Source organism: Dreissena polymorpha, chromosome 7, assembly GCF_020536995.1.
Source record: "Dreissena polymorpha isolate Duluth1 chromosome 7, UMN_Dpol_1.0, whole genome shotgun sequence".
In the NCBI taxonomy this organism is placed as follows: Eukaryota; Metazoa; Mollusca; class Bivalvia; order Myida; family Dreissenidae; genus Dreissena; species Dreissena polymorpha.
The window spans coordinates 38,013,880-38,021,272 of record NC_068361.1 but is presented as its reverse complement, the minus strand read 5'-3'; positions in this window follow the sequence as shown (position 1 = coordinate 38,021,272).

Here is a 7,393-nt window from a genome sequence, read left to right as displayed (position 1 = left end):
AGATAAAATATTACAAATATAAATTCAGATCATAAAATTAATAGTTTTGTTTGAGAAAATCACCAAAATGATGTCCATTCCCAGTTTGATGTCTTATTCAAAATTCACATAATACAGTGTTTAACCATTCTGACCCAAAACACGATTTATGAAACCCTAATCCTGTTGAAGGGAGTTTTATTCCAAAGGGAGATACAATATGCTTGACAAAAAATCAATCGAAAGTACAGTGTTTAAATGAAATTATTTTACACGAGATATGTTTTTCATACTATACGAGAGCGAAGGAGTCATGCATTTTTTTTTATATTCAATATAATACATACAATGTATACATGCGTATGATCATACAACATAGTGATTGTACAAAGCAATAACGTTCAGACATGTTATACAAGATATGCGTATATATATACTTTTTTGGTTTCCATGAAATAAAAAAAAACTGGGCTCATATGTTTTTTCTTTGGTTGTTTGTGATAGGTGTTTGTTTGTTTTTTAAAGCGAAAAGAAAAGAACAATAGAAGAATAGTTATGAAAAATGATGAGTTGTATAAAGTGGGAAGAAAGCATACTGGACTTGTGTGTTTTGTTGTATATTCACAATGATCTTATAAATTGAAAAAAAATATACAAAAATATTTTAGAAAGATAAACTAACATTAGAGTGAAATGTATATAAGTGGACAAGCATTATGAGAATTTAAACCGATTCCATTTTTGTTCAAAGATTTGTAATGTGTCATTAATGAGGGTTATTTCTTTCTCAATCTGGATTTTTAGTATAAGAATATGGACAAAACAATCAAAATTTGGTACTTGTTTTTTGTACTTCATGTTAAAGATAAAATATTTCATCAATATAAGAATAAAATTCACAATATTATTACAGTCTATTGATTTCAATGAGTAAATTCCGAAACTTACATTTAAGAAAGATAGTTTAACGTTTAGTTGCTGTTGTTCAAGAAAAGATACTAATTGATACCAAATAGGCTGGATGTGTTTGCACTCCCAAAAAAGATGTTCTATAGTTTCGATGTATTCACCGCAGAAGTCACACAGATTTGAGTTAGATAATTGCATTTAAAGAGATATTTATTTGTAGCTATAATTCTATGGATGTATTTATATTGAAAACTTCTCAGTGTGCTTTCAATAGTTGCTTTATATGGCATGGTAAATATGTGTTTCCAATTAAGTTCATGTTCTCCGAAAAGGCCATTTATTTTGGGTATTGGAGTTTTATGTAGGGTTTTTATTTTGTAGTGTGTAAAATATTTTATTCGTTTTGTTTTTTCTTCCAAGTATGTTTTCTACGAATGTTGTTTGAGTGCATGGTGTATTATTTGTATTGATTTCAGATTAAATATGTTTGGGTATGCTTCTGATTAGCGTGTAGTACTTCAGAAAATTATTTAAAGGTATTCCGTATATGTAGCATATATCATCAAAAAAGTAGAAATCCTTAATTCTGTAGTCATATAATTGGTCGACATATTTAATGCTTCGTTCAAACCAATCTTTATAGAAAAACGTCTTATTGTTTGAAGGTATGTCTTTATTGTTCCATAAAATAGTTTTACAGCTGGTTTGGGTTTCTAGGTTATGAGTGACATCACTCCATGCTGATAGAAATCAGACAGAAATATGTTTTCGTTTGCAATTTCATGTAAGATAGTATTGCTGATGTCACATTCAAAGAGTAAGGAGTCACCATATTTTTTAAGGATTTTCTGGTAGAATAATTTCCATTTACTCGTATTGGTATTATCTAGGTATCTTTTAACCCAGCAGCATTTGATTGCATTCAAGAATGAGTCAATGTTCTTTAATTGGATACCTCCATTTTCTACAGATTGAATTAACTGAGTTCGTTTTATTTTATCAGGTTTACCGTCCCATATGAAATTAAATATTGCTGATTGTACATCGTTTATAACATCATTTGGTGGATTTGGGAGAACTGTTAATACATAAATTAATTTAGGAAGTGCAAACGTTTTCAATACTGTGTTTTTTCCGATTAGTGTAAGTTTACGGTGATGCCATGATTTTAAGCAGTTTTTAAAATTCTGTAATTTAGGTAGTATGTTTTTAAGAACTGTGTCCTTTTCATTATTTGTGAAAGTAATTCCTAACGTTGTGGCTTCATCGGATGTCCAATTAAATTTCATTTCTTTTTTATATTGGACATTACTTTGTTTTAATTTACCTACTCGTAGCACAGTACATTTACTTTTGTTTAGTTTAAGACCCGATGTCATTCCGTAAAGGGTAGCGACTCTATTAGGTTATGGAAAGAATCGTAATTGTCGTTTAAAAAATAAGTTGCATCGTCAGCAAACAGGGACTGTTTGATTTCTTCGTCAGGTTCTAGTGATATGCCTTTTATGTGGTTATTTGATTGGATGTGATGTAATAGATACTCGATGCAAATAATAAATAGCGATGATGAGAGTGAACATCCTTGTCGAACCCCTCGTTCGATGTTAAAACTGTTTGAAAAGAAGCCATTGTTAATAATTATACTGTTAATATCGGTATAGAATAGTTTGACCCATTGAATGAGACTTTCACCAAAGTTCATATTTTCTAAGCAAGAGAACATAAATGATTGATCAAGCGAATCGAATGCTTTTTCAAAGTCTGCAAAGAATATTAGACCAGGATTATTAGAATTGTTGAAATAGTTTATGCATTCTTGGATAAGACGAACGTTTTCACCAATGTAACGTCCTTTTATGAAACCAGATTGAGATTTTGAAATGATTGATGGTAATATTTTTTTTATTCTGTTTGCTATACTTTTAGTTGCAATTGTATAATAATTGTTAAGTAAACTAATCGGGGCCAGTTTGATAAGGATTCTAAGTTTTTTCCAGGTTTTGGAATAAGTGATATAATACCTTGTTTTTGTAGCGTAGTTAAGTTTTCGTTGTTAAATGAATAGTTAAGTGAATTAATTATATGTGTTTTTATATCATTCCAGAATATTTTATAAAATTCGATTGTGATGCCATCAGATCCTGGGCTTTTATTATTTTGCATTTCTTTTAGGGCTTATCCACATTCATATTCATTAAGCAATCCCTCGCACAGCTGTTGTTCATCCTGGTTTAAAGCGTGATGTGTACTTTTAAACAGGGTTTTATTTTCAACATTTTTTCTTTTAAAGAGGGTTTCGAAAAATAAACGTTGTTCTTCTAGTATTTGAGTTCAGTTTGTTTTATCTTGTATTTTTTTCATTGTGTTCAACATGCTGTGCACGCGCTCTTAATATTATTCCATTGAGATATGTATGATAGATTCCATCTAATTTTTTTTATGTTATTTCATTTTCAATGTCGGTGGTATCATTTGTGTTTGTTTGATGCAATTGTTTTTCAAGTGTTTCAATGGTTTTGATGGTTTCAGTTTCAAGTTTGTGTGTTTCTTTTTGTTTAAATGATGTGTATCTAATTGTTGTGTTACGTTTATTTCCTTTAATTACTTCCCATAAGGTGTTTGGGTTTGCATCTTTATTATTTTGAACTGTATTTAATAGTCCCTGTTTTATTTGTGTTTGATATTGTGTATCTAATAATATGCCGTTGTTAATTTTAAAGTATCCTGGGCCTCTTTCAGGTTGTATATTGTGCAGTTTAAGTTCAACTAGAGAGTGGTCAGTCATAAATCCTGGTTTTATGTTACATGTGTCAAAAATGTTGCAAATAGATTCAGATATTAAAAAATAGTCTAATCTACAAAATATTGTTGGTTTTGTGTTTGAGTGCTAGGTGAATTTGCTTTCGTGTGGGTATACTGTACGCCAGATATCTAACATATTGTAGTTTTGAATTATGTTATTTAAAATGTTTCTATTTTTAGGATAAGTATAAAGGTTTTCCTTCTTTTTATCTAATAATGGGTTAAGAACAGTATTGAAATCACCGCCGACTATAATATTTTATCTTGGTTATTAATTATAAAGGATTGTTATGTTTCGTAAGATGTGAAATCGTCAATGTTAGGGCCGTAAGCGTTGATTAATGCTAGTTGTGTTTCATGTATTTTGATATCTATACTTGCTTGTCTGCCAATTATTATTTCGTTAAAGTAATCGAATGTGATCCCCATATTATTTTTTATCAGAAAGGCCATTCCTTGTTTATTAGAATGCTGTCCACTGAGATAGTTATCTCCGTCCCATTCATCTTTTAAGGTTTGTGCTAAAGTATGTGTCAAGTGACTTTCTTGTAATAGGCATATACTTTTTTTTTCGTCTAACCATTTGAAGATTTGTATGCGTTTATCTTTATTGTTTAGCCCTTTTACATTCAAAGTGCATAATTTAATCATTTAAAGAGGTGGGGGTGATGTAAATGATAATTTGTGTGTGCTTGTCCAGTTAGTTTCTATTTTAAAACATGTCCAGTTGTTTTCTATCATACGACATAAGATGTCTACATAAACAAACAAAAATAGAAAACAAAAAATAGGGATACAAAAAGATGAATATTCCATAGAAATGAAAAAGTAAAAAGAAATAATCACAAAAGTGAGAAGAAAAAATCAATAAACAACTGGTCCCCAATAGAGACACACAAATATATTAATCCTCCGAGATTATAAGGAATAAACATACATTCGGAGAAAACTATAAATTTCAATGCATCAATAAAACAACAGTTTACATGTACTACAAGATATATGTACATTGAGGCAGGAAAGGTCACTATAAACAATAATACAAGCACATGCATATTGGATAAAAATTCTCAGAAACAAAAGCAAATATCGTTGAAAAGTGAATGAAAATTGAATCGCAAACAAAACACAATAAAACTTGTTTTGTATGGCCCAAAACATTGACCCGGCACCCGTGAGCTAGATTAACATTTTCCATTTAACGCATATGTTGTTCCTTTTATGCATATCAGTAATATTCGTGCACGTTTTGCACGAGTTTAATGTGGCAAGAACAGTATACTTAGTGAGAAAAAAACCCACAAAAGATAAGAAAAAACTTTTAAGTTCACGAATAAATTGATTCTTTGTTATGGTACTTTATATATTCATAGAGTTAGGGCAGTATATGTACTATAAACTATATGTGAAGAGACACAGAAATAAAAACTCGCCAAAAACAATACAAACATACATACACATGCCTATTGCATTAAAGTACTCATTATAAACACAAACATCATTGTAATATATTTGACATTTTGATATTTCGAACGATATAGCAAACTAATACACTATGAAAACAAGCCCTGAACTGTTAGCAGAACATAATGACAATTGTTTGTGGAGCTCGACAATATTAATCCGGCATCCTTGATCCCCATTAGCATTTCGCTTTTTTACGCGATAGTTGCTCCCTATATTTGCATTTAGCTTAATCGGCACGTTTTGCACGAGTTGTATGTGATAATAACAGCTAGCAAAAAGCACTGAAAAAAGGATTTGTGTAGCTCGACAGCATTGAACCGGCGCGAGTGAATTCCGTTTGCATTTATATTTCATGCATTGCCTGTTCCTTATATTTACGGGAGGCGGAAAACGACAACGGGCGAGGCATGGTATGGTATTGCGCAAGGGGGGTTAGAGGGTTAGGGTTAGGGTAAGGGTTAGTGTTAGGGGTCGGGTTAGGGTTTGGGTTAGCCTAAACCCAACCCTAACCCTAACCCGACCCCTAACCCTAACCCTTACCCTAACCCTTTTTTGGGGTTATCACCCCTGACCATGCCTCGCCCGTTGTAGTTTTCCGCCACCCTATATTTACATACAGCTTAAAGTGTGCACGTTTTGCACGAGTTTTATAAGGCCATAACAGTATAATTAGTGAGAAAACGTTTTAATTGAAGAAAATCGTTTGTAATACGGAAATTAATTACTTTGTTTTCCGTAACAGTATTTCAATGAATATAAATTGTAAAATTATAGTAACTATACCCAACTAATTTATAATATGTATATGTACATATACCCAACTAATTTATAATATGTATATGTACATATACACAACTAATTTATAATATGTATATGTACATACAAATGCAATAGGGAATAAATCTTATGTAAGTTATGCACTTAAACTATTTAGGTATGTAATTACGCAGGAAAGTAAGTGCGGTATGCTTACATGAAGGTAGGTATGTTTACGGGAAGCTAGGTATGTTTACACGAAGATAGGTATGTTAACAGGGATGTGGGTACATAATTATACAGGAGGAAGGTACATGTAATCATGACATGTTGTGGCAAGTATTGATATTTGTATAAGTGAATGCAAACACTTGAAAAATGATTTTACTAAAGTAATGTTCATCAATGTTTTATGTACAAGTCGGTGTAAAGCTGGTGATTTCAATACGATCGGCTATTTAAATGATGTAATAAACTGCCGTCATTTTAGGTTTACACACTTCAATTTTGTCACACTTTTCACATTTTTTTAGTGTTGAATCTGTTTTGGTGATCGGAGAATAGTAGATGCAGCTTTCTTGGCGTATGTGGTAGTCTCTTTATGTGGCCACGGTTTGCTTAGCCAGTTTTGATATTGTATATAGTCCACGTGTTCATTGCGATCAATGCCCTTGTACCTCACAAACAGTTTGCCTTCGTGAGACCAGGCCCTTTCAACACGGCTTGGCTCCTTGAGACGCAGGGATGCTAGCACCTCGGCGTTTATTTTGGTCAAGTCTTCGTTGATGTAAATGCCTGTACCCTTTAGTTGTTTTGCGCGCTTTATTACATCAATTTTTGTTTGTCGACGCACAAATTTAACTATCACAGCTCTATTTTTGTTTGGTATATATTTCCCCAGCCTGTGGGCGATATCGATGTCTTTGTATTCAAGATGTACGTTTAAATGGTGACTCGTCATTTTCAGCAACTTGAATTGATGTTTGATTTTCTGAGTCAAATGAGAGGTCAGAAATGCGAATACTGTTCCGGCGGCCATACTGCTCGAGGTCATTGATGCCGGCCTCGTAAGTCTGATTTTTGGATTGGTTAGATTGTTTTAGAATGTTAATCTCCTGATCCTTTGCACTGAGCTGCTGTTTAAGTGAAGCCAATTCTTTTGCCTGGTCAAACATGTTGCTTTCGAGAATTTCGATTTGTTTAAAAACGGATCCGAGTAATTGTTCTGTGAGGCCTTCGAGCGATTCTTTAATTATGTTTTTAATAATGTCTGTATCGCTTTTTGTAAGGACATTCGACAGTTTGGCGCTTATTTCGTCTAAACGCTTTTAAATACTAGGTGATTCTGTATTGTTTTGTTTGGTTTCATTTTCTTTTGTTGATATAAATTCTGTCATGCTTTTTTGGCCTGCTGTCTCTTTATCTTTTTTTTTTCTTTTTATTAGATTTTTTGCCCTGCTTGGGTACTTTGGGTGATTCG